This window comes from Salmo salar, chromosome ssa16, assembly GCF_905237065.1.
Source record: "Salmo salar chromosome ssa16, Ssal_v3.1, whole genome shotgun sequence".
Lineage (NCBI taxonomy): Eukaryota > Metazoa > Chordata > Actinopteri > Salmoniformes > Salmonidae > Salmo > Salmo salar.
Window position 1 is genome coordinate 12,639,977 of NC_059457.1, and position 19,576 is coordinate 12,659,552.

General features: G+C 42.2%; 1 protein-coding gene across 2 annotated transcripts in view; it reads left to right on the forward strand.

Moving 5' to 3' along the window:
- Positions 1-6,551: 6,551 nt before the first annotated feature.
- The window catches only part of LOC106573217 (transcriptional enhancer factor TEF-1), a 39,375-nt gene continuing 26,350 nt past the window's right edge, over positions 6,552-19,576 (forward strand). For both annotated transcript variants that reach the window (XM_014148054.2, XM_014148055.2), the window contains exons 1-2: positions 6,552-6,719; positions 7,144-7,250. The gene's annotated coding sequence lies outside the window, so the exon portion shown is untranslated. The remainder of the gene's footprint in view (positions 6,720-7,143; positions 7,251-19,576) is intronic.

Here is a 19,576-nt window from a genome sequence, read left to right on the forward strand (position 1 = left end):
AGCAGACTGAGGGTCCGTCTCTCAACATCCCTCTGCTCTCCCTTTCCACCACTGACACTGACCAAAAAGGGCCACCGTCTTCCAGCTGATGGCGAAACTCGAGTCGCACCACATTATTTCTGCCTCATGCACAAATTCATGTTGTAACTCCTATGAACAGAGAAAGTGAAATATTCCTTGATATCCACTAATAATAACGCAAGCCTATCGATACACTTTCCTTCTCGTTCATTGCAGCTGTTTGGCGATAGACTAGGAATGCCTTGGAGATCACTGCTCTATAGACTATCAGTAGCATTTCCACTACAGTGCATTCGGAAAGTATTCAGACCCCTTGACTTTTTCCACATTTTGATATGTTACAGCCTTATTCCGAAAATGGATTAAATAATTTTTCCCCCTCATCAATCTATACACAATACCCCATAATGACAAAGAAAAAACAGGTTTTTAGAATTATCACATTTACATAAGTATTCAGAACCTTTACTCAGTATTTTGTTGAAGCACCTTTTGCAGCGATCACAGACTCAAGTCTTCTTGGATATGATGCTACAAGCTTGGCACACTTGTATTTCGGGACTTTCTACCATTCTATGCAGATCCTCTCAAGCGCTGTCAGGGTGGAGGGTAGTGTCACTGCACAGCTATTTTCAGGTCTACAGAGATGTTCGATCGTGTTCAAGTCCGGGCTCTGTCTGGGCCACTCAAGGACATTCAGAGACTTGTCCCGAAGCCACTCTTGCGTTGTCATGGCTGTGTGCTTAGGTTGTTGTCCTGTTGGAAGGTGAACCTTTGCCCCCAGTCTGAGGTCCTGAGCGCTCTGGGGCAGGTTTTCATCAAGGATCTCTTTTGTACTTTGCTCCGTTCATCTTTCCCTTGATCCTGACTAGTCTCCCAGTCCCTGCCGCTGAAAAACATCCCCAGAGCATGACGCTGACACCACCATAATTCACCGTAGGGATGGTACCAGGTGAATGATGGAGTCCACTTTGTTCTTGGGGACCTTCAATGCTGCAGACTTTTTTTGTTCTACCCTTCCCCAGATGTGTGCCTCGACACAATCCTGTCTCGGAGCTCTACGGACAATTTCTTCAACCTCATGCATGACTTGGTTTTGCTCTGACATGCATTGTCAACTGTGGGACCTTACATAGACAGGTGTGTACCTTTCCAAATCATGTTCAATCAATTGAATTTACCACACGTGGACTCCAATTTCAATCTTGAGGATGATAAATGGAAACAGGATGCACCTGAGCTCAATTTCGAGTCTCATAGTAAAGGGTCTGAATAGTTATGTAAATAAGGGATTACTGTTTTATTTTTAATACATTTGCAAAAATGTCTAAACCTGTTTTCGCTTTGTCATTATGGAGTATTGTGTGTAGATTGAGGGAACAAATGTAATCCATTTTTAGAAAAAGGCTAACATAACAAAATGTGAAAAAAGGGAAGGGGTCTGAATCCTTCCCGAATGCACTGTACCTACTAATTATATCCTTAACCCTGACACTTATTCTTAACCGTAACCTTATCAACAAATAGTCATACTATCTGTAGAGCATCTACAGATGGATAATCCGGACTATCCAAATAAAGTGTGACCTCGCTCACTAATGCAGAGGTCTTAAAGATTTGTAAAATGTGTGAGAATTGGGGTCTGTGCAAACACTTTCAAATGATATACACTATAAGCTTTTTGTATTTTGAGTTAATTCATCCGTAGTTTGTAGTACTCATCTGTTAATTCTGAAATAAAACATTGTCTGTGGATATTATAGTGATTGAATGTTATTCCATTACTGCGATGTTACCAGTGGCCTCACTTCCCTCTTCAGAATAGGATATGATATTTTGGAACGCTGAGGTTTGGATCAGAGCAGTATTTGTAGCGGGTCTCAGCCTTTCCTGTCATATATTTCTACAATAGAGCTGAGTGACCTCTACAATACTATTAAAGATTGTCAGCTCTGCAATACTATCAAAGATTGGGAGGAGGTGGTCACTGTTGGGAAAACGGCAGAAAAACAAGGTTCTTTCTGTATTTGATCATTTAAAGGTTAAAGTAAACCAATGTACTAGGTCATGTCTGTTAGTGTAACCTATATGATATTTGGTTGTCCCTGTAAAGAATAGGGTAGAGCTGTGCTTTATTTCTCAGTTGAAGCGAGATGGCAGTCCGGCTAGTATGAAGCCACCATAATAACGTTAGTTTCCAATTGCTCTGCCTCTGACACATTCACTACTGACCTATTATCACTAAAGCTAAGGGAGAGAGCTTTCAGTACATTTGAGTACACTTCCACCCTATAGAGAGAAAATAACAGAAAACGACAGCAGAGTAATTGACTGGTCGTGCAAGGTGCCCTGACTGCTGAATACTAGTGTTATCCCCATTAGAGGGTAATTACCCCTATCTCTCTCCCTCTACATCCCTCTCCCCTTTATTCCTTTCATTACTTTTCCTCACAGCAGAGCTAGTGTTTGTGCATCTGCCGAGTCTGCCTCTCGTACCTCACCTTTTAGCGGGCGTAAGAGTGTAGAGAGTACGGCAGAGAAGGGACCATTGGCAGAGATGTGAAGAAGATAATTTGATACCTTTGGCCTCCTTTATTTGCATGTGAGGATTGATCATTCATTTTTGGAAAAAGTTGAACACATGTAGGCTAAACACCATAATAACTCCATAGAAACACACACAATGTCTGCTCTGTTAAGCCCGTTTCGCTAGGGGTCATGTAACCTGGCTGCCCTCTCTCCAAGTGTTGGGATTTTCACATGCTGCTAAGAAAGCAGGGCCACATCAAAGGCTGAGGCATTCACCCGTAACATCACAAGCAGCCCTGTGGACTATGAATCTGAGAGACGATTGGTGCACAAACATTCATGTATTTACTGTGCATTTGGAAAGTATTCAGACCCCTTGACTTTTTCCACATTTTGATATGTTACAGCCTTTTTCTAAAATGGATAAAAACATTTTCCTCAGCAATCTACACACAATACCCTATAATGACAAAGCGAAAACTGTTTTTAATTTATTAAAAATAAAAAGTACCTTACATAAATATTCAGACCCATTGCTATGAGACTTGAAATTGAACTCCGGTGCATCCTGTTTCCATTGATCATCCTTGATGTTTCTACAACTTGATTGGAGCCCAACTGTGGTAAATTCAATTGATTGGATATGATTTGGAAAGGCCCACACCTGTCTATATAAGAACCCCCAGTTGACAGTGCATGTCAGAGCAAAAACCAAGCCATGAGGTTGAAGGAATTGTCTGTAGAGCTCCGAGACAGGATTGTGTCAAGGCACAGATTGGGGGAAGGGTACCAGAAAATTTCAGCAGCATTAGAGGTCCCCAAGAACACAGTAGCCTCCATCGTTCTTAAATGGAAGTCGTTTGGAACCACCAACACTCTTCTTAGAGCTGGCCGCCCGGCCAAACTGAGCAATCGGGAGAAGGGCCTTGGTCAGGGAGGTGACCAAGAACCCGATGGTCACTCTGACAGAGTTTCTCTGTGGAGATGGGAGAACCTTCCAGAAGGAAAGCCATCTCTGCAGCACTCCACCGCTCAGGCCTTAATGGCAAGACGGAAGCCACTCCTCAGTAAAAGGCACACGACCACCTGCTTGGAGTTTTCCAAAAGTCACCTAAAGGACTCAGACCATGAGAAATGAGATTCTCTGGTCTGATGAAACCAAGATTGAATGCTTTGGCCTGGAGGAAACCTGGCACCATCCTTACGGTGAAATGTGGTGGCAGCATCATGCTGTGGGGATGTTTTCTCAGTGGCAGGGACTGGGAGACTAGTCAGGATTGAGGGGAAAGACGAACAGAGCAAAGTACAGAGAGATCCTTGACGAAAACCTGCTCCAGAGCTCTCAGGACCTCTGACTGGGGTGAAGGTTCACCTTACAACAATACGACGACTCTAAGCACACATCGAAAACAACACAGGAGTGGCTTCGGGACAAGTCTCTGAATGTCCTTGAGTGGCCAGCCAGAGCCTGGACTTGAACCCGATTTAACATCTCTGGAGAGACCTGAAAATAGCTGTGCAGTGACGCTCCCCATCCAACCTGACAAAGCATGAGAGGATCTGCAGAGAAGAATGGAAGAAACACCCGAAATACAGGTGTGCCAAGCTTGTAGCGTCATACCCAAGAATACTTGAGTCTGTAATTGCTGCCAAAGGTGCTTCAACAAAGTACTGAGTAAAGGGTCTGAATAAGTATGTAAATATGATATTTCATACATTTTCTTGCAAAAAAAATACTAAAACGGTTTTTGCTTTGTCATTATGGGGTATTGTCTGTAGATTAATGAGGGGGGGACAAATTAATCAATTTTAGTGAATAAGCCTTTAACGTAACAACGTGGAAAAAGTTAAGGGGTCTCAATACATTCCGAATGCACTGTATGTGTATAGTGACATCAACCCCTTGAAATGTCCCATTGAAAAGGCCTGCATCTAACCAGTTATTCTGTAACACAATCCACTAGAAGAACCACAGTCATCCAGTGAATGTACATACCCTTCAATGAGGTACACTTAATTTATCAGACCATTTGATATACATGGATGTGAATCGTGAATGCAGGTGCCATCTAAGTTCTAGGACGAGTGGATTATATGATCAATTTAAAACAATTAACCTGAAGTCCTGTTTAGTCCACACTGAGCTTTAAATGTCATCAAATCTGCTCCCGTTGACAACTGTCATATGTTTGTCCCGTCAGATGACCTTGTGGTATAACGACAGTGATGAAGTGAATTTATGCTGCCTGGAAAAAATAAGAAGTTAAACTATGCTCAATCACTGTATTGTTCAAATTCAAATGACTGTCCCAGAGGCTCAATTGCCAATGACCTGAAAGCATTTGGATGCTCAGGCATCGCCGCATCCCTTCCTGGCATTCTATTTACCCCGATCAACACTGCTTTCTTCTGACCACAAGATGGCGACTGCTCACATGCTGAGATCTAATCTACCAGCTCTTCTGTCGAAGGAAAATGATGTTCAAAACAAGTAGCCAGTTCATGATACTGCAGCCAAGGGACTGTCACGGGCTGAGGCAGAGAAGACGAAATGAAGGCAGAGCACCTTAGCATTTTTATTTTATACAATATAACGTTTATTATACAATGTATAATGTTCTCCATGTGTTTCTTCCCCTGTCCGTCCCCCTAAGTATTAAACTCCCAGGATCTATTATATTGGTGGCTGTTCTGGGAGATGGATTAGGAGAGATCATACGTCACCGGTATAGGGTAGTAAATCAGGCCAATTTAACCTCTGACCTCAGGGTGAGAGGGGTCGATTTAAGCCAGCAGAGACATTAAACATCAACACACTTATGATGGAGAGGCAAGCGTTTCTCTACTTAATCATGACAGTTTTTAGTCATGTTTCTGGTTTCCGTGAAAATTGCTCTGCATGTGTATTATATTGACAATGCAGCGTCCTATCCTCTGTGCCCGTGTGTGTGTGTCCGTGCGGCGCGTTTCTATTTGCGTGTGTGTGTGAGCGTGATTGTGTGCATGCGTGTATTGCTGAGCGATTTGAGAAATGGGGAGGACAATCTTATCTGTCCCCTGCTGTGGATAAAGAGACTGGCTCTGAGAGGGGTCAGGATGCCCTGGTGTCAGGTTGTGGCTGCTGACTCAGGTCATGACCCAGAAATACCTCTTGGCTTTGTGCCAAGACCCTCCTCATCTGAAGACATGGCTTAAGAGCCCCAGGGCTGAAACCTGAGCTGGGATGAGTTTCAAAAAAACAACTCCTTAAAAGTCCGTGGCAGTGCTGCAAGGGTGCCTATTCATTCATAAATGTTGGTATGATTAGATAGAGGTATAAACGTTTAACTATTAAAACATGTCCTTCATCTATTGTGATGACTTATCTCCTTGAAAGATGAGTTGGCTTTTACACGTTTGCAAACAAGTGGTTGTGAAACACTCCCTCTCTGTTTATGACCTTACAGCTTTTTGTAATGGTCAAAAGTAACGATTTGGTCATCAGGTCAGCTGTAGGTACAGTTCCATCCACATGCTGCAGGATGGAAGGTTATAGACTTGACACCAACAGACAATTCAGGTGCATTGCTGGGCAGCTTGAAAATCAGCTTTTGATGGGAACATTCTCTTTTCTGCTACATAATAAATACCTACAGCTGTTTTTTTTTGTTAAAGTTTTTTTTATAATGTATATTTGGAAAGAAAGTTATCCTATTGATCGTATAAAGCCAACCGACAGTCTTATTAGTTCGTGGATCATTCTTGGAATCTATGTTGTGTTTTTTGTTGTTGTTTTCTAAACAGAAATATCAAAGAAAGTTAGTGGATAGTCTACGTATAATATGCACAGATTTTTCGTTTTGTCTTTGAAGGAAGTTTGGGCGCACTACTGTTCTTTTGTTGAGTGTGTACAGTCCCTCCCACCCGTCTGGCTCAATGGCTTCAGAGTTTACAATGACGCCACTCACGCCCCGCCCCGAAAACTCAATCTTTGCGTTCATTTCATTCCTGCTCCCATTCCGCGCATACTTCGCATCCCTGTAGATACGCGGCGAATTTTACGCACTAGCCGGCTGGTCTGGAGGAAAAAAAACCTTGTCAGTTCTGAAAAAAAAAAACATCTCAGTTCTTACAGCAAAATCGTAAAACAGCGTAAATTGTGACAATTAACCATAATAGAGGTGTTTAAGGTAAGTTTCCAACTACTTTGTATGATAACTTATTGTGATGCGTTAGTAGGCAACTGGAAAATCGGTGGTCAGATTTAATTGGAAAATATTTCAGGATGACTATAGTATATATATAAAAATGTGTAGCCTATCAAATAGAAGTAGGCCACTGGTGAAATAGATTGTAGAAACTGCAAGCGTGTTATATTGGCTGGATGAACTAGCATACATCGGAGATCCGTCGCTTTCACTTTGTGCATAGACGTCGTCCGACGTTGCATGAAAACCTTTGACATTTAAAAATAAAAAGAATCATCTGAAGACTCCTTTGTATACTGCGACGGCGCCACAGTACATCGTCGTATAATTACTGTAGAACACATATTGTTGCTTTTCCATGATATAAGTTATTCAGACACTTTTGATTGTGTTTTCCCCCCAACAGGGAGGGAGTTGCCGTCAAGGATATTTTGTTTTCCTAGCGCAAAAAAAAAGCATACAAGTCAAGAGGACTTGTTGCATTTCGGGTTTTCATTTGGCCCTTTGACATCTGTAAGTACACATTTTATTCGTACAATATAACATGTCGATGATGTAATATTGTATCCTAATCAGTAACTTATTACCAGGGGGAATTATTGTTGTGTGATATCTTTCTGTTTACAGTAGTGTTTGGATGTGTATCACCGAATGATTTTTCCTTAGAAGTTATTTTGAGATTTTCATATAAAAAAACATATATTTTCATAATTTTAACTATCTGGTACATTATGTGTGAAGGAGAAAGTCTATATTACAGAGGGCCTTTGCCTTTGTTAATGATTCATTCGACTAGGTACAAGTGTGTAATACAGTCTCTAACCCTCCTGTGATTTCATGAGTCCAAGAAGCAAATGAAAATCTTTTGTAATTTGGTTTATGAATGCTATGATAAGTACAGTGTTTCATTTAATTTAATCACCATTCTCTCATCAAAGAAAATATGCCTGCAATTATTCCATGAGCCCATGGATTAGATTAGAAGTTTGTTTTGATCATGCGTAATCACATTTTAATAACCTGCTAATTTTGAAAGAATAATGTGAAACATCTAATCGCAATTAGATAATTAACAGATATCTTTAGTGAAATACTGACTTGAGTCAAATGTTCAAGTATTCAGCTTTACTTGTCTTGATTTTTTTTCCACATGATATGTTATGAAACTGTTTTTCAATCTGACCATTGCTATGTCACTAAAGTTAATGTTGTTATCACTTTCCTAAAAGTGGGCTTAGTTATTAGATTGAAAATAAAGCTTGAAATAAATATTTTGTCTAGCCAAGAGGGACTTCAACCCGCTTCTGAAATCAGAGGGGTGGGGGGAGGTGCAAAACTCACCAGTTACTTCTGGGAGTGGAGGACTGTGGGTAACTTTGAAAGAGGGGAGGGATGGATGGAGGGAAATAGGGTATTTTATTATCTTTGCTGGGTTCAGGCTGTGAGTATATGAACAGTGGCGTAGCGCAGTTTCGCGGGGCCCCCGGAAGGTTGGAGCAACACATTTTTATTTTTTATTTTTGCCATGTGGCAGAGACAAACATTTGCAGTTTAATAGCTAATCTCATGTTATTTTACACATTTTTCCATGCGTCTGTAATTCTAAATATTTTTTGGGGGGCCCCAACCCCAAAGGCTCGTGGGCCCCCCGTCTTGTGTGGGCTGCAGGGATTGTGTGCTACGCCTGTGCGTATGAAACTGTTGAATCCCCATGGGCAAACAGTCCTACTCTCCTACTCCGTTGACATCTGGTTTAGTACTTCATGCACCTGTAGAGAAAAAAAAAAATGCAAATCCAGACGTTTGGTTTTACCCCTCCCTGCTGTGGAAATGTGGACTAACGACCATTTGTTCGGCTGTGTTTGCCCCTCACTGTCTAGGCCAGCCTATTGTTATGCCTGCAACAGGCAGTAGAGGCACCATATGGCTCCTGTGTGCCTAGTCGGTGCTATCTGCTTAATTTAGCTTATAAATGGCATTACAATATGGTAGATTTTTGGAGTCGCCAGCTATTTTCTCCTTGTTATTCTGTCTTTGTATGGGGAAAAGGGGAAGGCCTGAAACACCGAAGCATCCACAGCCTTAGAAAGTCACTTGGATAACCTGGCTCCGTAAATTACAGTAGCCTATGTTAAATACCTGGACTTTATTCCAAACAACAACATATTAAATTGACATGTCTTTTAAGAACCATTGGTCTCGTCAACATGTTATAAAATCAACAGGTGATTTACCTTCTGAATGTGGGAATGATAGGCCTACACTGCTTTGTGTAACAACAATCTCTCACGATTTCATCTGATTGCAAATCATCATCCCTCTACTATTCTAAAATAGATTTTGTCTAAAATGGCCATTTTAAACATTAGAAGTGACCATCTTAACTAAAAGCCATGGAAACTAAATAAGTTGTCAGTGGAAACAGTGTATCATTTGGTCCCTTTCTGTCATTCCCGTGTCTTATTCTCAGAGTAGTGAAAATTAATGCTGAGACAGATTGCCTGAGAGAAATATGTCTCATTTCTCTGGCCTGATAAGTTACCTTGTTATCTGATACTCGCAGGACACAAAATGTGAGGCGGCCACAGAGAAAGGCTGTATTTTGGGAGGGATAGCCAATTCAACAGAAAGTAAATGGAGTGTAAAAGAGAAGAAAGAAAATTCATATGTAATGACATTTGGGAGTGGGTTTGTTAGAGCAACAATGCATGGTGCGGTGGGCTGGTGTGTCACAGCACTGGGGCAGAGGCACGGGGGGCAGGCTTTGTTTGGTGAGCAGGGGAACAATGGGCGTCCTCCAGGGGCATGGCTGCCTGGCTGCAGGAGGGCTGGCCGCTCTGCTGGCCTGTTCCCCGGGCCTCCCTCCGTGCCCTGAGGTAAACCCTGTGTCACAAAGGGAGCGTTTCAGCACGGTCTGCTGCGCTGCACTTTCAGCCGCGCACGACCCCACAAAGCAGACGGTGGGTGCCACCAAAACCGTACAGCTGGCACTCAGCCAGTGACGTCATGGCAGTGCTAGCTGCAGCCGCGGGGAATCTCTGCCTGCCAGCTTCTTCTGGCTGCACTTTGGCCCTGTCCACCAACCATGGGACCACTGTAACTCTATGGTTAGGACACACAAGACCATAGGGTTAGGAATGTAAAGAGGGTGACAGACAAGGGTTCTTTCATTATCCCTTCGAAATTAGTACCAACAGCCCTCACAACAACAAAAGTTGTCCAAATGTAACAAGTTGAGGCGTGCCATCTATTTAATCAATGGGATTAAATATATTGCCCCATAAAGCTTTTTAAAAAATGTATACCATGTTATACCACTTAAATTACTTAAATATACAATCGCTGCATCAGCGATTAACAGCTTCGTAATTCAAACCATCTGACAGCTGAAATGCTATCTTCCTTTTTGTTTTAAGTCTCTCTTTTCCAAAATAAAAATCCTGATAGCTGTTTAGGCTACAGATGATGGGTCCTACAACGAATGTGTCATGACCGCAATATGCAACCCATCCGTCATTACATGAGTCAGAACCTGAAGCTCAAACAAACCTCCTCAGAGTTCTTGGCCTCAGCTGAAACAGGAAATTCAGGCTCCAACTACTTCCTTTCCCTGGACTGACTACAATACAGTAGTAGTGGCAACATGTACTGATTATACCACAAGAAAATAGAAATACCTTATTATAGCAGATTAATTGAGTACATTTGTTGGTTCTTACAATGTTATTTAGCATTTGGCACAATGCTACTACTTTACTTGGATTACTGTGATCTACTGCATCATTGGTTAAGTACTAACAGATATGTAGCCTAGTGGTTATTAGCGTTGGTCCAGTACCCGAAAGGCCGCTGGTTTGGATCCCTGAGCCGACTACGTGTCCTTGAGCAAGGCACTTTACCCTAGTTGCTCCTGAATGTCTCTGAATAAGAGCATCTGCTAAAATGAGAAATTTAACAGCTATAATACTTCAGTGAATATCTAGGCTCTTTTGACAAAAATATACTTTGCAAGAGGATTTAAATAAAAAATTCCCCCCATCACACTAGGTTACACTTTTGTCTGTAAATAAAAGGTGTCTGACTATTTCAATAGAAGAGAAGGAAAACACAATTTGGGCTAAATTGAGTTTGTACATTTCGTTAGGTGGAGCTGAAACGGCCTCTTTGTTGCGTCCTGAGCACCGTGACTGTTTTCTAACAGAGGTTGTATCAGTGGTTAGCCTAGGGACACACAGGGTTCACATCCCCCCTTTGAAACCACATGCTCCTATCCTGCGGAGAGTCAAGGAAGGATTATACACTTACACGCAGAAGGCTGCTCTGGAGTTCACACTTCTTGGAGCATGTTGATATTACTCCAACCCAGGCCTGTCTTTCCTGGTAGAGCCTGTTGTTGAGGGAGAGAGTGACGCCCCAGGAAGATGACAGATAACAGAGGGGTCTGACTCAGCAATATAGCCGCCTAAAAGGAAGAATAGGAGTTGCGCTTATAGGAAACACACCAGCAACACAATACCTGGAGGAAGTGGGCCTGCTCACAGATATATGGACAATACATGGGGGAAGTGGGCCTGCTCACAGATATATGGACAATACCTGGAGGAAGTGGACCTGCTCACAGATATATGGACAATACATGGGGGAAGTGGGCCTGCTCACAGATATATGGACAATACATGGGGGAAGTGGGCCTGCTCACAGATATATGGACAATACCTGGAGGAAGTGGGCCTGCTCACAGATATATGGACAATACATGGGGAAGTGGGCCTGCTCACAGATATATGGAAAATACCTGGGGGAAGTGGGCCTGCTCACAGATATATGGACAATACCTGGAGGAAGTGGGCCTGCTCACAGATATATGGACAATACATGGGGGAAGCGGAGTCTTTTTGGCTGCTACTACCATGTGTTGCTTAAAGCTGAAAATTGCAGGAGATAGTTTGGAATTCTCTGACAGAACATTAACTGTTCAGCATATATACGGGGTGACAGGTAGCCTAGTGGTTAGTGCGTTGGGCCAGTAACCGAAACAAAACCGTTTCCAGAGGGTTGCGTTTCACCTCCATGCCAGTAGCACTTAGGTGGGAGGGGACGACACTGCTGGAGGGGAGACAGACAAACAACAAGCGCTCTCCTGTCTTCCTCATGTAGTGGGACTAGTGAAGTGTCCCAGTACTGTAGCTGTCTATCGGGGCCTGAACGCTAACAGAGTTACGCTGCTGCCAGGTTAGCTTGGGTTTACTGATTACTCTTCCTCCAGAGCCCGATAGCTGGACATTGTCAACAGTTCAGAACTGTAGAAGGAGGCCAGAAGAACTGGATGGCTAGTGTAGGCACGAGTGGGGTATTTACATCTGAATTCGTATCTTATTTTCCCCCAACAAAATATTCTGGTTTTTACATAATTCTTTCATGAACCATTCATCAATTAAGTTGTTGCCTGGAAACAGCTACATGTTATTGCTTTAATGCAGTCAAAATTGATTTCCAATTTGTGTGTTGGGTTTGTTTTTATGAAAGATGCAGCACCCCAGTGTTTTGTATCATGATGTAGCAATAAGTAGGCCATTCAAATTGCTGGGTTTCCCTACTACATGTTTACATTATATTGCATCGCGAACAACAATTATTACATTTTTGTGGCATCCGTTTCATCCATTAAAGTAAAATGGTTCAGCACTGTGTGTTTGTTGGAAAATACAACATGTACATTTTTGAATCAATCTTTATATTGAGCACAAAATGAACACAGGATTTCTATTTGATATTTCTGTTCCCAGTTTTCCAGCGTACAATGAATGTATCTGAAGTTCTCACTTTTGTGCAGGCCACCTTGAACTGCATTGACTGAACTTGAACTGCATGACTCATCAGGGTAGAATTCAATTTAGCTCTATACAATGATAGACATCAGACTCCAAAAAGAAGCTACATGCTGTGACTAATATTTGTGAAATTCACTTAAATGGATTCGTCTTCAGAGTGACTGTCAATAGGTCGTGCATCCTTGCCTTATACTATGTTGGATCCTATATCATGCAGGGTCATAGCTTGAGCCCTTTCTAAACCCTGGGTCTCTCTATCTTTATGTCGCTAATAAGAGCATTTCCATGGCGTTCAGTCAGGGCTTGTGGTATGTAGTAATCTGCTCAGACTTGACTGTTGAATTGACGCTGGCATTTCCCCCTCTCACAGCCTGTGATAATTAGCTAGCGTGTTTTTGTATTCAATAGAAACCTCGGAGCACCACTCAGTGACTCTGTGAATAGCCTGGGTCTCAGCCTGTGTCTCTTATTAACAAGTGTGGCAACAGTCCACTGACACATCAATGACCATGTTACTGCTGTCTTGTTACTGCTGTCTTACAGGACAGAGCCACCTGGTTAGGACTGGGGTTGGTTGGTGCTCTCGGTGGTGTTGAGGCAAAAGCCGAGAGCTGCACCTCTGAGGATGGTGTTGTCATTTGTCATGTAATTTGGAGCTGTGATTGGACTGGAGTCTCATCCAGCCATTCTCACTAAGGACCAGTCTCTTCTGGTAATGAGGATGTCTCTCTCTGTCTGGTGTTGGGAGAAGGAGGGCATGCTCATTATGGTTCAATATTTTCCCCGGTATTTTCCAAATGTTCCATCCCGAGAATTTATCACTTTTCTCCCCGGTAACCCGGTTTTTCCCGCCAAAACCGGAAGTGTCGTTCAAAAGCATTATAAAGCATATAAATGTCTGGATTTGATAAGAGCTTTGATCAGCATGAAAATTCAAACCTGATGCTACCTGAGCCTGATGAGCCATATACAGGGCCTTCGGAAAGTATTCAGACCCCTTGACTTTTTCCACATTTTGTTACATTACAGGCTACAGCCTTATTCTAAAATTGATTAATCTACACAAAATACCCCATAATGACAAAGCGAAAACAGGGTTTTAAACAAAAATACCTTATTTACATAAGAATTCAGACCCTTTGCTATGAGACTCGAAATTGAGCTCAGGTGCATCCTGCTTCCATTGATCATCCTTGAGTTGTTTCTACAACTTGATTGGAGTCCACCAGTGGTAAATTCAATTGATTGGACATGATTTGGAAAGGCACACACCTGTCTATATAATGTCCCGCAGTTGACAGTGCATGTCAGAGCAAAAACCAAGCCATAAGGTCGAAGGAATTGTAGATCTGGGTAAGGGTACCAAAAAATGTCTGCAGCATTGAAGTTCCCCAAAAACACAATGGCCTCCATCATTATTTATTTTTATTTAACTAGGCAAGTCAGTTTTCAATGACGGCCTACCAGAAGGCCAAAGGCCTCCTGCGGGGACAGGAGCTGGGATTAAAAATACAAAATAAAAAGAGAGACCTAAGTTCGACAATATAGCATGGCAGCAACACATGAAAACAACATGGTAGCAACACAACATGGCAGCAGCACAACATGGTAGCAGCACAAAACATGGTACAAACATTATTGGGCACTGACAACAGCACAAATGGCAAGAAGGTAGAGACAACAATACATCACGCAAAGCAGCCACAACTGTCAGTAAGAGTGTCAATGATTGAGTCTTTGAATGAAGAGATGGAGATAAAACTGTCCAGTTTGAGTGTTTGTTGCAGCGAACTGAAAAGAAGAGCGACCCAGGGAAGTGTGTGCTTAGGGGACCTTTAACAGAATGTAACTGGCAGAATGGGTGTTGTATGTGGAGGATGAGGGCTTCTTAAATGGAAAAAGTTTGGAACCACCAAGACTCTCCCTACAGCTGGCCGCCCGGCCAAACTGAGCAATCAGGGGAGAAGGGCCTTGGTCACATGCGCCGAATACAACAGGTGAAATGCTTACTTACGAGCCCCTACCCAACAATGCAGTTAAAAAAATATAAGAATAAGAAATAAAAAGTAACAAGTAATTAAAGAGCAGCAGTAAAATAACAATAGCGAGACTATATACAGGGGGGTACCGGTACAGAGTCAATGTGCGGGGGCACCGGTTAGTCGAGGTAATTGAGGTAATATGTACATGTAGGGAGAGTTATTCAGAGAGGTGACCAAGAACCCGATGGTCACTCTGACAGAGCTCTAGAATTCCTCTGTGGAGATGGGAGAACCTTCCAGAAGAACAACCATCTCTGCAGCACTACACCAATCAGGCCTTTATGATAGAGTGGGCAGATGGAAGCCACTCCTCAGTTAAAGGCACATAACAGCCCGCCTGGAGTTTGTAAAAGGCACCTAAAGGAGTCAGACCATGAGAAACAAGATTCTCTGGTCTGATGAAACCAAGATCAAACTCTTTGGCCTGAATGCCAAGTGTCACTTCTGAAGGAAACCTGGCACCATCCCTAAGGTGAAGCATGGTGGTGTCAGCATCATGCTGTGGGGATGTTTTTCAGCAGCAAGGACTGGGAGTCTTGTCAGGATTGAGGGGAAGATGAACAGAGCAAAGTACAGAGAGATCCTTAATGAAAACCTGCTCCAGAGTGCTCAGGACCTCAGACTGGGGTGAAGGTTCACCTTCCAACAGGACAACGACCATAAGCACACAGCCAAGACAACGCAGGAGTGGCTTCGGGACAAGTCTCTGAATGTCCTTGAGTGGCCCAGCCAAAGCCCGGACTTGAACCCGATCAAACCTCTCTGGAGAGACCTGAAAATAGCTGTGCAGCAACACTCCCCATTCAACCTGACAGAGATTTAGAGGATCTGCATAGAATGGGAGAAACTCCCCAAATACAGGTGTGCCAAGCTTGTAGCGTCATACCCAAGAAGACTCGATGCTGTAATCGCTGCCAAAGGTGCTTCAACAAAGCACTGAGTAAAGGGTCTGAATAATTATCTAAATGTGATATTTCATTTTTTACATTTATTTTGTATTAGCAAAAATGTCTAAAAACCTGTTTTTGCTTATTCATTATGGGTTATTGTGTGCAGATTGATAAGGAGAAAAAAACGATTGAATCAATTTTAGAATAAGGCTGTTACGTAACAAAATGTGGAAAAAGTCAAGGGGTCTGAATACTTTCCCAAAGGCACTGTATTAAATTCATTTTATGAGCCCTACATTAACGACATTTAATGAGCCCAAGCCACAAAAAGCCCAAATGATTGTGCTGTTATCCATTACATATTGAATATAGGCACATTATGTACAACAGAATAACATAAAAGCCCATAGATGTAGCTAGCTATGCTCTCTTGGGTAAATAAATTAAACTAGCTCCAGTAGGCTAATCTATATTACTGTATTGTACTGTATTGTATTGTACTGGAATTACACACATCATTCAAACTATGATATAACAGAAGAGAGCATCCAATTTTGGTGCAGCACAAGTAGGCTATAGGCTAGCGAATTTGATTTTAATTTTGAAATATAATAGGGCCAATTTGTATAATTAGTAGGCTGACGCATATATACCTTAATATTTCCCCTAATGTTATTAGCCTACCTCCTCTGCCTCTCTCTATTGTTGCTTCATTCCTTCCTCGCTTTCAACAGTTAAGGACAACGAAACGTATTTCCATTTATCTTCATCGTTCTAATGACAACCTTGAATAATATAGCACTAGAATTAGATGCAGAAGGCTTTCACTTCTCTTCACGAGCATTGAATGGTTATGGGTCTGAATGAATAACTGCTATAACCTACCGCCATCGCGAGTTCGCTCTTCTTTCAAACTACCCGTGAGTTCTACTGGCTGCTGTATTTAACATTCAGCAACAAAGAGCTTGTGTCCCTCTTCCAATAGTCTATTGGTATAAGAAATGCAAAACAAATTATGTCCAGCAAGCTATTCTAGTCTAGCTTTTCCTGCATGGGACTCCAAGAGCTAAGGAGTGTTTTTAAAGGAGAGGCCAGCAGAACACAGATGTTTGCATATTGCGCAAGAGACAAGAGGCTATAAGTTAGAAGCTTATTATACATAACTTAGCTAAATGGAAGGCTTAATGGAAGGCTAATACTGTATTTAATGTATTACCTGAAAGAGGTAGGCTAGGGCATCTAAATATAGCGCTGTATATCAATCTAGAACAGGATGATCTATTTTTGGATACAATTTGAATGGAGTTGATGGAGAGAGAAAGACTGTGAGAGAGTGCTCGCGCATGCACTGATTTAAAGCAATGTGAGTGATCGGCTGTTTTAAAACTCTGCTGCTGCAATCAAAAGTTTTTGATTTACAATGAAAAAACAAGGTGGCCCCCGAAAGCCAGATGGAGATGGGTAAATTAGACGCGCATTCGGTCTTTATATTACTGTAGCGTAGGCTACGCTGCGGCAAATGCAGGCCTACCTGTCACAAGAAAAAAAAGTTACCATGATGGGTTAACAGTTCATATAAATCTTTTATTATAACTTACCGGTTTCTCTTAGTTATTTATCCCGGGAAAAGAGAGTGATTCTCTCGATAACCGTGTTCCTGCCATTCAACCCTAATGCTCAAATGTGTTTTTTTTTATGTTGTTGTATAGGATGAGGTCCCAAAACTTGCTATGAATGTATGTAATGTACATCTAATTACATCAACTCCACAGACTGCATAGCGAATTTAAATGTGGAGGCAGAAGTCAGCATTTCAGAAATATTCTAGATTTTTCCTCCTCTCCATTTTTACAATTATGACGGCGACAAAGGAGGTGCAAATGCTAATGCCGTAGTAGGGCAGTAAATAGACCCGTTCAGGTGGAGGGACTTTGAAATAATGTCATTATGCTGAGGCCCATCCAGAGAGATAAAGGAGCCATGTCTCACTTAGCCCAATGCTGAAATGACACACGGAAAAAAGATGGGCACACTCTTTCACTGATGCATCGTGCTATTGAAATGCAAAGAGATATCTGACAGAGACAGGCATGAAAGGAGGTGTTGTCAGCCTTTGAATTTGAATTTCCAGCCTTATAGACTCATAAACTAATAGCAGGGCTTAAGTAATTCATGTTATCAGTAGAAATGAACTGAACAGCAGGATAATAAAAGCCTTTTTTACTCAGCGATTTGCTTGTAAGATGTTGGGAAAGATCTAAGAGCATCATTTGATGGTTGCCTCTTGTAGATAATTAACCCTTTTGTATTAAATCTGTACTTATTCATACAGGTCTCATTTCATAATTACAAAATGCATAATTTTATTATGAATGGCCTTGTTAGTGCAGTTGTCAGAAATATGTTCAGGCTTTGTAACTGGCGTCTTTGTGTGCTTGTATGGTTACCTCCGAGTCCAGCTTTTGTTTAATGGTCAGGTTAATAGAGAAAAATCCCATGATACATCTCTCTCTCTTTGTAGGTTTCAGGCATGGCCATATCCATTTAGTAGTGTTGTGTAAAGGTGTTTTCACATTGCCCCTGTGGGGAACAGATTTCCTAGACATGGCAGAAGATTGGATGCCAGGGAGGTTCTGGTAAAACACAGTGTTTTGGCTGCATTTTAGACGGACGCAGCTTCCAAGAGAGAGAGAGAACATACCCACGAGGCAGAGGGGCAGAGGACCATGCCGCTGCTTGTGTTCACTGTTACCGTGATAACATGGTCAACCTCCTACCAACACAACCCCCTGGTGATGGAAGCGCTCATATATACATATCATTACATTTCAATACGACACACTGTCTGGTCGGCCTCCCTATTTCCCTCCCTGCAGCGATGCACATTGCAAACACAGAGGTAGCCCCAAAAGAGCTGGAATTAGAGCAGGGGAGAGAGAGAGCGGGAGAGAGAGAACGAGAGAGAGATATGCCTGGTGTGAATGTATGCCCCCTGTTTCTGTGGAATCGCATTCATGCCATGGCGTTTGTTTGGAAGGCTGTCCCTGCCTGGAGGATGAAGTGCAGTGTAAGTGTAGCCACAGTATATTGTTGCATGACTAATCTCCCTCTCCCATCTGCCACTGGGGCCTCGGACAAGCGGCCCCACTCCAGCATCTAGCACAGCCATATTGCACCAATCACAACATTCTGGCTTCCCTTGCCCCTCCCTCCTCCTCTACATTAGTACAGAATCAGTGGAGCAGAGAGGCTGCTTGAGCTGAGACATTGCCCCCGCATTGTACACAATCGCATAACATAACGGAGCAACCATGTCCAAACATCAGATCCAAATGAGTAAATCCAGATGATCTTCTTATTGTTTTTTGTTTTTTTTTTGTCGTTGAAAGAACTCAAGCATTTATACACTCGTCTACTATGTTATTGACAACTCCAAAAAAAAAGTACATTGACAAAATAAATGGATCAGGCTTATTATTAAAACTCACCCTCTTGTTGCTCATAAAAAGCATATTTGATGTATGCTAGAAATCAGGTTACCATTTTGATTAAATAGGGCCTAAGTATTGCTTCCGGATTCCTCTTTAATTTTGCAGCAGGTTTACATAATTGGGAAATGGGAATAAGGGTGGTGGTGGTGGGGGGGGGGGGGATGTATTTGTCTGCAAAGCCTTTTGTGATGTGGTTTGTATCGGGGTGCTTTAATCTTTCCCCGCGGCACACTCTAACAGGAAATAATCAAGGCTCTGGATGCAGATTAGGGAGGTGATACATTTAAACTCAACAGATGAGTTAATTATGCAGTTTTCACTGCAGTGGCTACGCTGATCGGATTCTGCTCTTTGCCAATTCAACACCACAATGCTAATCTGGAGGGATTTTCCTATTATCTCTACAGGGATACAGAAAACATCCCCGTGTTACACATGTCCCACGCTAATTCTCATTTTCCTCCTGAGTACCAAATGCATGCTGCTCATATGTTATACAAAACAGATTGAACAACATATAGGCAGTCATCACTGTCTGTGCCTAAATGTCTGTTTGTCGAACTTCGATGGACACTCTTAGTGCTG